The sequence below is a fragment of the Chanos chanos genome, chromosome 8 (genome assembly GCF_902362185.1).
Source record: "Chanos chanos chromosome 8, fChaCha1.1, whole genome shotgun sequence".
NCBI classification, from domain to species: domain Eukaryota; kingdom Metazoa; phylum Chordata; class Actinopteri; order Gonorynchiformes; family Chanidae; genus Chanos; species Chanos chanos.
The window spans coordinates 15,529,181-15,542,857 of NC_044502.1; the positions used below are offsets into that span (position 1 = coordinate 15,529,181).

At 43.5% G+C, this 13,677-nt stretch overlaps 1 protein-coding gene across 1 annotated transcript in view; it reads left to right on the plus strand.

Annotated features, from left to right (window-relative positions):
* Nucleotides 1–13,677, plus strand: part of ptprk (protein tyrosine phosphatase receptor type K) — a 124,999-nt gene that overhangs the window by 15,714 nt on the left and 95,608 nt on the right. The gene's annotated exons all lie outside the window — the stretch shown is intronic.

A 13,677-nucleotide genomic window follows, 5' to 3' on the forward strand; every position in this document is an offset into this window, starting at 1 on the left:
AACAGGTGGAAGCGGAAAAAAAGAGAAGAAGCACGGCTCCGGTGTACGAACAGAATTTTAGAAACGGATCTTCTCTGGCCAGCAGAATGGAGGATGAAATTTCGAGGAACGTCACGTGCTGAGCTTAAGAGGGTTTCTGGAGGAGAATCATATAGGTGGCTGAAAAATAAAGTAAATCTGACGGGTTTTAAGTGATCGAGTTCCGTCAAACTTTGAGAAGGAGGAGCAATTTAAAAATTCAGTCCCCTAAAAATAAGGTCACGTTATGAGTGGGCAGAAAAAGGTTTTATCCCAGAGAGAAACATAATGTTGTAGGAGAAGAAAGACACACACACACACACACACACACACACACACACACAGATATGAATCTTATGTGACTGCTGGAGACCAGCTCAGCTGTTTCACGTTTGGCTCTATTTGTTGTGGTCAGCACTCTTCTCTACTTCTTCTCAATAATTATCTGTCCCCCCTCCCCACCCCCCACCCCCCTTCTTTAGAGTCTCTCTTCATATGCTGTACAATTTATAGCTACAACATTGCACTGAGTTGACAAATTGTGCATTTTTTTTTTTTTATTTTTGCCTCGTTGTTGGTGAGATGTTACATAGACCTTACTGTAGCTTTGCAAGTGCTCTCAAGTCAGGAAAAAAATCCATACATGCAAATTTGAGAATATTTGAGCAAAAAAGCAAATAAAAAAGATATGGAGAAAAACCTCTTTACCTGCATTACCCAGGTTCTATTTCTCATCAGAAAAAATAGTCACGAACATAAGTTAATGCCCCCCCCCCCCCCCCCCCAAATCGCTAATCTTTTCAGGTAAAGTCAACGTTAAATGGTGCAGTGACCTTATGTTAAAATGTCTATTTCTATGCTTAAAGTAAAGAGAGGATGAAAGCACAGAGCATATCTATAATGGAATCTGCCTGCTTCCTATAAGCCTGTATCTTTTATTCAGTCCTACAGCCTGTCTTATTGTTATAACGGTCATTAGAAATCTGAATGCATTTTACACTGAGTGCTACATTATATTTCAATGGATGGATACATGCATCTCTGAAATGTCTATTAATCATTGTTAAAGTGAAAGAGTTTAGGTGAAAGCTTTTTTCCTGTAGAAAAGTACAGCCTGAGACAATGTCAAAGTACAGTAGTTGTCTTTTTTTTTTTGACCTGAAGCCTCCCATTGAATTCCTGCAGTGTTCCAGCCAAACACTGTGCCCACACTGAGTGTACATTCAGATATAGTTGCATCTTGTGTACGGAACACAAGTGTATTCTGGAACGTTCCACTTAATTCCGAACTCTTTGTTCCATGTTCAAGGGAAAAAGAAAAGGTTTACAGTTGACTGAGCAGGGGCCTAATAAATTTCCTTGTGCGGCTCTTCAGCAAATCACCGAGCGCACAAAAGATAGGAGGGACAATTCGGACATTGTCCTCCGTCATGTGACCCCTGCGTTCTTGTCCCTGGCGTTTAATTGCGAGTGGCACGGGTAGATTAAACGCACAAACACGACCGCAACCGTGCCCGTGCGTGCTACGCTCCTCCTGCAGAGAACTGGCCACTCTCTCTCCCCCTCTCTCTCTCTCTCTCTCTCTCTCTGTCCTCTTTTCCCAAGAGGCCCTCTGTAGTTGTCCATTTTAATGTAACTAATGAAAACAGACATGAGCTTTTGTCCTGCCAAGAGGCATGGGATCTTATCTCTGTCTCAGATTCCTTTCAAATCCACTCCCACTCTCTCTTCTCCCCTCTTTGGTTTTTAGTGGAAATCGCTACTGATGAAGATTTGACCGCAAGAGGACAGTTTATGGAGGTTTAGCTTAACCCTTGTCCTGCTAGAGATAAGCACTCTCAGTCATCATCAAACCCTCTCCTTTACCCCCGCCCCGACCGTCTGACTGAAAAATACGCAGAGGTAGATTTATGAGAGTTGGATGTGTGAAAATATTTTTGCATATGCATGTTCAGATAAACCGTGACAAGTTTGGCTGGTGCTGAGAGTCAAAATTACAACTTGAAACTATTGTTGCGTACCGCGCTGCATTCTAAAGCAAAGCTGGAAGGGCTGCATTTTTTTTTTCTCAGATTCCTCTTTCTGGAATGGCTCATCCTTTCCCATGAACTGTCACAAGACAGAAAGCGAAAATGAATCATATTGTTTCTGCGACAAAGCACGTGTTCTGGAAAATACGCATGAACAACAACAACAAAAAAAAATACAATCTCCTCTGAAATAATTTCTTTTTGAAATAATGGGACCTGAAAGTGTGCGTGTGTGTGTGTACGTGTGCGCGCGCGCATGTGTGTGTGTGGGCATTGCCAGGAGGAGGGTAAATCTTTTCCAACAATGGTGCTAAGTGTAAACAGCTTTTTGGCCTGGCTGTGTTGCCCCTAGGCAGGTTGTCTCCTATCTGTGCTGTCTGTCAGAGCCTGGGTGACTATCCTCAGGCCAAAAAAAAGAAAAAAAGCAATGGGATGCTTGGAAATACATGAAAGCTAGCGCAGAGAAGGATGTGCTCAAAAAAAAAAAAGGATTTTTTTTTTTAAAACTCCATAAGGAGCATCTCTGCAGTGGATGCAGGAATGGCCTTGCGTTCCGTCCGCTGTAAAATGCAGAGCCTTTGAAAACGCAGCCCCTGGGACGTGGCTGTCTCAGCAGAAGACCACAGCACTACATTATTTTAATCTGTCCCTCTTAATCGCCTTGATCTAAATTGCTCATCAGTTGCTAATTTTCTTGGACTCAAGGTCAGGGAGATGTTATTGAGGGGACTGAGGGGGGGGCTTGCGAGTCGAGCGGCTGGACTGTAATTTGGAAGGACAGTGCTGATGTAGAGAGAGGTATTGGTAAACTTCTGTGGGTCGTTGGTGGGTGGGTGGGTGAATGGAACAGTGGGCTTCAGGCTATTACTCAGACTGGGACTTTCAGCAATGCTGTAAAAGGACTTTGTGTGTGTGTGTGTGTGTGTAATTATGGGGGGAGGGCTGGATGTAGCTAAAGAACAACAGACTGTGTGTGTTTGTGTAGAGAGGTGTTATGTGTCACTGGCCCCCTCAGGGTCTGCTCTCTTACCTTAGTCAAACACACACACACACACACACAAACAGAAATTTGCCCCTCCCTGGCTCTCTCTCTCTCTGTTTCTCTTGTGTTGATGATTGCTGACTCTCTCCTGGCCTCCCCTGCCATGAATCATATGTGTGGAGTGTAAAGCAGAAACTATTTCTAGCTCCTTTAATGACAGTCATAAAGCCCCCCCCCCAAAAAAAACTCCCAAACCTCATTTTAACAGCCATACCAGGGGCTCTGTTCATTTTTAAAGCCAAAGGCGCCGTTTTGCCTGCCTCTAAGTGCAGTTTGACCAGAATTACTACCAAAGTGAACAGGCGACAACCCTCTCGTCTCCTCCACTCACCTCTCCTCTCCATTTCTTTTGTTATTTATTGCTGAGCCTTTTGGGGGAATCCATTAATGACTTCTATTAAAGCCTGCTGATCACCTTTGTGGTACTGAATGTCTAAATATAACTGACAAAATTCTCTGGTCCTCCAAAATTTTTTTCCCCCTTTGGGCTGCAGACGGGAGAGATTAATTAGAGCAATAGTCCTTTTTGTCGACTAATTACAGTCAAGCACGGTAAAAAAAAAAAAAAAAGTCAAACAGAAAGTCAAACAAAACAGAACATTGTTGTTGCATAGCATAGCATTTGCTGTAAATGTTTCTAGTGATGTTCATAAACATTTTGACCGAGTACTGTTTAGGCTGATGTTTGTTTGACTGATGCAGCTGTACTGGCCCAAATATTCTAGCAGTGTTACCATCGTATTTCCGTCATCACTGAGTTAACAACTTTTGAATGTGCGACCGCTTGAAGTTGGTAGTCTTGTTATCTACCTTTCTCAGCAGTTCTGTGAGTGTACTTGTTTAGGAGAGATAGCTTCAAACTTGGCTTGGAGCTTAAGCCGAAAAATCTTCCACTAGGCTAGGCTTAAAAGCTGAGAGAATGGGCTGGAAACCGTACTCCCCTGACGGGACTAAAACCGCCCGGCACGAGCTCAGCGCTCAAATATGCTCTTGGAACATATGTTCTGATTTAAACTAGCGTACACATTCCTGTATGAATGAGCCAAGTCAAATCAGTCTTCTCGCACCTCAGCCTTTGGAGAGTTTTTACTAAAAGAGAAAGATACTAAATTGAGCATTTTGTGGTAAGACATGACTTCTGTGTTGCGTTTTCTTACAGAACAGAATGGTAAGACAGCCGTCACCTCACTGTACAACACTGAAACTTTCTATACCAGTAGAAAACTAGTATAGCAATACTTGAACTCAGCACTTTCAAACTATATATACCTCACGCTTTCAAACTAAAAGGTGAAATGGCATTGTAGTGAGGGCAAGTCAAGAGACAAATTATTCTCTTCCTCTCTTTAGTTCTAGTCCAGTCTGAAAGCAGCGCTGCGTGGCGTTAAAGCGTCCCTTCAGGAGCGCGAGTTAGCCGCGGAACTGTGCTGTCGTTTAGCATGGTAGACCTAGTTAAGAGCTGCGCAGTCTGTACTCTGTGGGGAAATAAAAGACAGCCCTCTCAATCCCAGTTTGTGCCATTACAGGGAGTTCTTTGTGACCGTGTCAGTCAAATCCCAGAGTCTGAATAAAAGCCGCGCAGACAGAGGAACAACTAAAGTGCAGAGCCAGAGAAAACGAAACAGTGAGCTCTAGCCGGTCCGGCGCATTATGTCACCTCAACGAGCTTTATAAAATCTGCACCGCCAGCTCTGAGTTCTGCACTTATCTCAACCTTTCCCTACTTTTTCCTCGGTCTTTCTCTCTTTTAGTTTCTTTGTGTGTGTGTGTGTGTGTGTGTGTGTGCGCGTGCGCTGAACACAGCTGAGCTCTGTGTTGAGAATCTGCCGATGCTGGAGGTGACCCAGGTTGACGGTTAAAGGGCTGTATTTGTGTTAGGGACGGGTGTCTCTGCTGAGTGAGCTTTGGCTCTAGCATGGTCAGACCTGGATGGCTAGGGAGGGTTGTGTGTGTGTGTGTGTGTGTGTGAGAGAGAGAGAGAGAGAGAGAGAGAGGGGGGGATCGGGAACCCTGCCGAGCCCTGGCAGTTTTAGTGGGGGCTTATCACCTCCCCCAGACGTGCCCGATAAAACGCTGCCGGACCTGAAATCTGGCCTGGCCTTGAATGGGACAATACAGACACTCTATGATCAGCTCTGCTCAACACTGTTTTGTGTGTGTATATGTGTGTGTGTGTGTGTGTGTGTGTGTGTGTGTGCGCGCGCGCAGGTGTGCGTGTGCCTCCATTTCGCAAAGAGGAGTGGTCCACGCAGGTGCTGACACGTCTATGTCTGCAAGGGTTTTTTTTTTTTTTGTTGGCTAGATCAAAGCTTTTGAGATGTGTGTGTGTGTGTGTGTGTGTGTGCACTTGTGTGTGTGCGTGTTTTAACTCAGCCGTGGTGTTTGTCATCCAGTTGAGTAAAAAAAAAAAACGGTCCTGGTTCAGAACGAATGCTCTAAATAATAGTTGAAGCTACATATTAGCAGAAATAATTCAACGCAACTATTGTTTAGGAGACAAACATGTCTAACTGCATTTCTTTCCTACATCATATATGCAGAAATTAGTGTCCACATACACTTATGCATATGTCATTGCTTTGTAAATGAACAATAGTTATAGATACTCACCATGAGATTTATGTCTAATATTTGATTATGGGAAGGTGTTTGTGAGCTTGGTGAAACAGCGTTTTTTTATTTACAGTGTCTTGGCACTGAATTGATCAGGTCAAATGGAAAGTACCGGCTCATGTTATGCAATCGTGCATTTCAGGAACATTGACCATGAAAAAAAAATCCTCTGTTTTTTTAAATCTCAGAGTAAATGTAGCCCTCTGTTGTCAATGGGGATGCATGTTTGGAGCACAAACTCATTTAAATGTTGAAACTGCCCTGCCCATGTTCACACCAAGAATGCCCCACGTCTGCCTGCTTTTTTAATGTCAACAGCGAACCTTCTCTCTCTCTCTCTCTCTCTCTCTCTCACTCTGTGTGTGTGTGTGTGTGTGTGCCTTATGAAGTAAGCCGTGAGGTAGCCACAGGACATGTGGAACTCTGGAGTTAATTGGATTTGGGGGAGATTTTAAGGAATATTTATTGGCATAAATTGGAGGTTGCCGCCGTAATTTCAGAGTTGAACTATGCAGAGATGTTAGTCTGTCAGTCTGGAGCTGCGGTTAATGAAAAAACAAAACAAAACAAAATAAACAAACGCACACACACAAAATGTGCATTTCACTTGTTTTTACTCCACAGTGAATCAGAATCTCTTAAAGTAACTAATGTTGTCTAGGAAACAGTAAACTTTGAAACACAGTCCTGCTTAAAAACAAGCCCCCCCCCCCCCCCCCAAAAAAAAACCAATACACTTATGGGAAACCACTCCTGTCTGACACACCAATCCAACCGCAGCCAGAATCAGAGCATATAAGTGAGTTGGTTAATGAGTAACTCATGCGCAAACTTTTACGACAAACTTCTGTGCAAGTAGCCGAGCCTGCACCGGGGTAATTGGATACTTGACACATTAGTTTTAACAGGGCAGTTATGAATGAAGAGCCTCTTCAGCGACGTCAGATCATAATTTTGAAATGACCTCAAATTAGCTGCCGCAGTTTCGTCGTAGCCTCCCGGTTATTTACTGTTTTTTTTTTTTGCTCAAAGCCAGTGGCAGCTGTGTGCGGCTGGAATTTTTTTCTGCGGTTTCTGTAAAAGCATTAGCTTCATCGCCCCACTCATGGGGGGGTTGGGGAGTGAGGTGTGTGTGTGTGTGTGTGTGTGTGTGTGTGGGGAGGGGGTGGGGGGGGTGTTTTGCCAAACAGGCTGCCAAGCAGGGATTATAGGAAAGACAAATTGCAGGCTTCGTACTAGTGCTGGAGTTTTAAAACTCAGCAGAATTTTAAGGCCACACTTCATTGTTTTCACACACTGCTCTCGCCCATGTGAAATATTTCAAACGGGGTGTCTGTCGGAGATGTCAGCAGACAGAGGCTGGAGATGGAGGAGGGCTTGTCTAAGAAACGACAAGTCTAGCACCATTTGACTCTCGTTCGTGGAGTGATTTGGAACAAAGCCAGCTTTAGACACACTCACCCCAACCTGACATATAAACTATTTTTCCTGTTAGCTTTTCCACGGACAGACGTCCTCTAGAAAACTGACTGTGTGAAGCTGTGAATCATATGCCGTTTGTTCAGCCTCCCTCACATTTTCTTTTCTTTTTTCTTTCTTTTCTTTTTTTTTAAACTGCATTTGTAAGTAAGCAGTGTTTTGAGGATATGTTTGCTCAGAGTTTTCACAAGCTTCAAAGTGCAAGACTGGACAAGAGCTTGTGCGTCAAGTGATGTGTTGAGACAACCGCCGTTTTTTTTTGTTTTTTTTTGCTGGAAGGTTCTAATTTTTTTTTTCTGCCCATGAATATGGATGCTGATATCTATTCATGCCCTGGCATTTAACAACTCCTGCACAAATGTCTGTCATGTTATTTTGTGCATCAAAAAGAAGAGAGAGAGAGAGAGAGAGAGAGGGAGAGAGAGAAACTGTGTGGCATCTCACTGTTAGATAAGCAAGTTAAAAGTCACTGCTGCTGTGTTTTAACCAGGAGATGGAGAGAGGGGAATCACAAAGCGTGCTAAAGCGACCGTGAACGGCCCACACTTTCTCCATAATTACACCCTGCCTGTTCGCCTTTTGTTCTTGAAGTTTTGTATTATAGAGAGGAAGAGCTGACGAGGGACAGGTTAAATGGAGGAGGAGACGTCTTATGACAATATGCCAACAAAGTAGCTCTAACCATCCCGGAGGGAAGGGGAAGAAAAAAAAAATTCTGAAGTGCCAAGGCAGTGTATTGGAGAGGTGTGTCACTTTTATTTCAAAAGCTCTGTTATCTGTGGGAGGGTTTTCTTTCTTTCTTTTTTTTCTAATGCTGTTGGACCTTGATGGGGGGGGGGGGGTGCGGTTATTAGGTTTCCTAGGCGTGTACTGTTTAAGGAACAGTTTGCTTTGAAAGGCCCGTGTTTGCCGTTGTGACCAAATGACCTCCGTCAAAGCACAAAAAGCTCCTCCAGTTAGGAGAGAAGAGGGTCATTCAATTTTCGTACATAAAAGAAGACAAATGCCTCATTGTTCTTTGAGATTCACAGGTCAACAGGACAAATCTCATAGACTACCACTTTTTTTATTTTTATTTTTTAAATTAAACAATTCAGTAACAAGAAGAATATTGCATCTCAGAATCTCTCTCACAGACAGAGCGCTTGATCTTGGACTCCAAACAAAGCTGATAAAGTAGAACACTCAAAGAAAGACTAATGGCAGAACAAACAGTCTCTTTCCAACAGCTCTCTCTGCTGAAATCACTGGCAAATCCAGACAATTGGAGAGGATCGCTGGTGTCCAGTTTCAACTGCTTGTTTTTCCAGTGTTGCTATTGGAGCCTGAAGGGCTTAGGGTCTTCCAGAGATGACCCAATTTCACTAGGTTCAACTTTTAAGCCCCTCAGAGCCTCATATTTCCAAACTCGGTTCCCAACAGTGGATCTGAAGGGAGGGGGCCAGGAAGACGAGGAACCTCTGTCAGCCCCCCTCTCTCTTAAAAATTGATTTGTAAAAAGCTTGAGTAACACTCCGGAGAGAGTGACACCACTCAAGCAGAGGATCTGGAACTGGGCCACAATACTTTTGTTGAGAGGTGCAAGGGAGAAGGTTGTGCGATGTGTTGTATCGTGCAGAGGTTTTGGGTTTATTTTGGGGGGGGGGGGGTAGCTCTCTGGGGTGCATGCAGCTGTGAGTACAGCTCATTTGGACTCCCCTCCCTTAATGGTATTTCACCACGTGCATAGACAGATTCACACACACACACACACACACACACACACAAACCCCCTTCCCTCCGACCTATGACTGATTGGCTGCTGCGTATTGAGGGCCCTTCTTCTCTGCCTCATTGGCTGGGAGATGCTCTGCTAAGGCTCCTGCTTTTTCCAGTCCATCTGCCAGCAAAGTTAAGTGGAAGCAGATTTGTATTAAACGCAGAAAACCGTAAAGGAAAGATTGGAGTCTCCTGACTTCACAATCACCTGCCAAGCCAAGCTTGGTATCAGAAGAGGTCTGCCTGTGTGTATGTGTGTGTGTGTGGGTGTGGGTGTGGGTGTGCATGTGTGCACATTTGTGTATGTGTGCAACTCTGAGTGTATGAGGTGATTAGAAGGGAAAAGCGAGAGGTTTTAATTAGCATGCAATTGGTTGTCATGTTGCTTTTAGTGAAATTTCCTGATTCAGCGGAGCTGTAAGAAAATGCTGTTTAGTGTTTTGCAAGGCCTGCAAGCTAAAAACGTTATATGACCTCCAGCAAGAAAAGGGAGGCAAGGCTGCAAGAGGGGGTTGGGGGATTTTTCATCAGCTCCTAAGGCGTTTTTATCTTTCCTGTGCTCGAACCAGGGGGCCATGTAGTCGCAAAGGCGCAGATTTCTCTTGTGTTTCATCACAAAACCTAATTGACTGAACAACTCCCCTTAAAAATGATAAATTTACATGTTTTCTAGTTACCGTTTGAAAAGTTTGGACAACAAGAACACTTTTATTGTTTGCTGCTGAAGCACGTCTCCGAGACTTTTGACAGGTACACAAAATGTATGATTAAAGCATTATACAAGTTGTGGAGTCAATAAACAATGATTTTTTTCACCTCCTGAACTTGTTTTGATGGTAGCTCAGTTCGTATATGTGTTCTCTCGCCACGGCCGGCCATAGAGGGAGAACATAAATAGAGTTTTGTTCATGGGGTGACAGAGAATGTCACCTTGTATTATTTCTACGTAATTTCACCTTTTTTCCCCCCATGTAAACTTGGGCAAGGTGGATTAAAAGCCTTTCCCTGTTGATGGCTTTCCCAGTCAAGTTGGCGGATGGATTGATAGCCAGATAGGCGTTAGATGTTGAAGTTGAGGCCTTGTCCAACTTTTTTGTCGTTTTTGTGTTTATCGTATATTTTGCCCCTCAGTCGAGTGCTTAGATCTATTTTTGTTTTGCTTTTTAAACTATAAACAAACTGGTAGGTAGACGCTGAAATGACACCATTATGGAAGTGGACTGACATGATTTAACCTCCGTGTTTAATCACCCTACATTAGCGTTAATTTCCCCATATCCATCCTCAGAAGCAACGCTCTATTTAAGCCTTTTTTCATTTGTCAATATTTATTTATTTATTCATTTATTTATTTTTGGAGTAACCTCCTGTAAAAGGCTTTTTTTTCACAATTATTGAAAATCATGCAAGAAAAGCTTATTTGCTTTTTATCTGTCTGGATCACATCATTTGTTGTGTTGTCAGTTTAGTTGAAGAGAGTTAATGTTTTTATGATTAAATCGTGTGTGTGTGTGTATGTGTGAGGGAGGGAGGGAGAGAGAGAGAGAGAGAGAGTTAGTTGGAGTGACTGTTAGCATGCTGGGTTTGAGCATGAGTGTGCATACACTTATCCACTGTTTTACATATTCAAACATGTAAACGGACCCCCCCCCCTCCCCCGCCAAAGACCCCCACCTCTCCAAAAAAACAAATACATCTCCCCTTTAATAACCATTTCACCCTCAAATCAATCTCTGTTTGGGTTTTGTTTCTTCAGCTGCCTGCAGTGTTGTCCCTCTTTCTCTCTTCTCAGAATATGCTGCAGTAATGAGTTATGCCTGCCTCAGCAATAGAGCTGTTAACTGTCTCTCTCTCTCTCTTTTTTTTCTATCGGGAGGGATCAGAACATGCTTCGCCCTTCAGGTTTATCAACCACAATAATTATTTTATTATGTAAATGAAGTACAGACCATTATTTCATTAGCATGGCTCCAAATTCCAGTCTGTGGATTAGTATGCATCTGTTTGATTCCATGTCCTTGCAGGCAACATGTATTTGAGTGTGTGTGTGTGTGTGTATGTGTGTCAATTTGGCGCTGTAGAGAATGGTTGTACATACCAGATGTAAAGCCATCAATGCTCTCCCATCATGTCTGGATTATGTTGTCTTTTTGTACTGTTCTGAGTGAAGAACGGTTCTCATGAAGGATAGCAGCCGTAAGACAAGAATAAACACCATTAGGGCAAATTTGGGTGTTTGATGAGTGTCCAGTTTAGATGCTGAGTGGATTTAAAAGGTGGACCATCAAATGAAAGGGCTGTAGTGTTTTATTAGTTTCAACTAGGATTCAGACATTTCCCCCCTGGTGAAAACAGTAGTATGTTTCAGTGTAACAGTCATACCAAGCCACTGTTGTTTGATGGTTTCTTCTCCCTCAGAGTTAAGGCTTATTTGCATTTGTGGTCAATCCAAAAGACTCCTGGCTAAAGCTGCATAGTCCCTTTGTGCCAGAGACAGTCAGATGGTGTGTGTGTGTATGTGTGTGTGTGTGTGAGAGAGAGACAGAGAGGTAGAGTGCAGTGCTTGTACTGGCAGAATGCAATGAAGAGGTGTTTGGCAAGGGAAGGGTGCAAAGGTTGGAACGATTCACTGTGTACATGTGCGTATGTGTGAGCGTGTGTGTGCCTGTGCATGTGCCTGTGTATGTGTGTGTGCGTGCATGTGTGTATGTGTGCGTGTCTGTGCGTGTGTGTGTGTGTGTGAGAGAGAGAGAGAGATTGGGCGTCAGATACCTCTACAGACATTACTCCAACAGTCTGAAACATCCACCAGCACTGTCCTGCTGTTCAAACAAACGGCAATATCTCTCCGACTCAGGGAATATGATACACACAAAATCAGCCTTTCATAATGAACAGCCTTCCAAATCCAACTTACACGTCGTGTTTAGAGAAGATGAAAACAATCTACTAATCCCTACTCCATCCAAGGGCTAATTCTGTACCTGTATATTTATACAGTCTAAACATCATTGTGTATACTAAATGTCGTTTTTGGCTCAGAGAGAATTTTGGACCTAACATATCAGTAGAGTTGTAAATTGAGGTGTTGATTCTGTTATGACAAAAAAAGTCATGAACACAATTGTTTTTCCTCCAGACTAAGCGGAAACTTCAGCAATTTGAAAATTTATTGGCATTAAACACACACACACACACACACACACACACACAAAACGCCTTGATCAAGCAGCCATTCTTGATGAAACGTCTCATGTGGTTCTGAGCCAGCGTGACCAAATGAGAGGCTTCACGCAACATGTCATCGGTTTGGCATATGACGGGGACCTTTTTCAACTGTTTTAGGAGCTGAGCGCAGTACGAGAGGGACACAACACAAGAGACGCTCCGCTCGAAATTTCCACGTACGCAAGGAAAAAAAATCCGTACAAGATTTGAAGGAGCAGAGGCTTGATCATTCAGAAGGACGGTCTTTGCTCTGCCGGCAGGGTTGTTTCTTCTTCTTCTTTTTTTTTTTTTTTTGGTATTTGCATTCATTTGATCTACAACACAGCTGTGTGTGCAAACACACACGCGCGGACGACCTGTCGAGTCGTCACCTTTGAATTAGAGCTTAAACCCTGAAATAAGTTGACAGAAGTTATTAACTTCGAATTACTCGGTAATGTGATTTCCGTCTTGGCCAGTGGTGAGTCCTAGGATTTACTCTGCAGGGCTTGTTTTTTGGGAGGCGCTGTCTAGAAATCGACTTTGATTCCTTGCCATTTTTCGGAGATGTGAGTGCTCGGGGCGTTGTAAAGTCCGACTCCTTGTTTGATGGTTCGTGAAATGTGAACGGCATAACAGCAATTGTAGGGTTAGAGCGACTCCCTCCCGAAATATAGATTGTTCACATAATGTAACAACAGGCATCCTGTGGCCTCTCTCTCTCTCTCTCTCTCCCTCTCAAGTGCTTGAACATTTCTTTCTCTCTCTCTCTCTCTCTACGTTATTTAGGAAGGATTTAATTAGCTCTTTGCTTTTGTCTGCATTAAAATGCAAATGGTGAATTTTCCTTTTTGTTCTCAGTCTCTTTCTTTGACACCTCTCTGAGGTTGGAAAGGTCAGTGAACGTGGGGAGGAGTGTGTGGCCCTTTGGAAGAAGGTGTTGAAAAGAACTACACACATAATGAGCTTGAAAAGTTGCGGGTGGGTGACGAGCTATGTTCAGGTCGGTGCCGGCCGCTTGTAACACCTCTTCTATATTTTTTCTTTTTTGAGCTCAGTTGCTCTCCTTTTTTGAATGTCATAACTTCAATAACACTTTAAAGGCCCTTCATGGTTATATACCTCCATTTTCAAGCTTTTAAATATTTTTTTTTATCAAAAGCAAAGGAATTCTTTGGCATTACCTCAGTTCATGGAGAACTGTTGAAGACTGAATATCGTCTCCATGGACGCGACCCATGACCTCAGGTAGAGTGTGTGACGAGGATGAGACAGAGATGTCAGAATCGTTAGGAGGTTATCGCTCCGCGCTGCTCATGGCCTCTGACAAGTCTGTTCACAGGGCAGGACTGGCGGGAATGGCTGTGTGTGTGTAGATTTTTTTTCCTTCAACTCGTCTCGCAGATGAGTGGCTGGGAGATATGCCGTTACTGTGGTGAAGGGGAGGCAGTGACAGCACTGTCCTGCAGCTCTCTCTCTCTCTCTCCCTCTCTCTCTCTCTCTCTCTCTCTCCAACCTTCCTGCCTATTC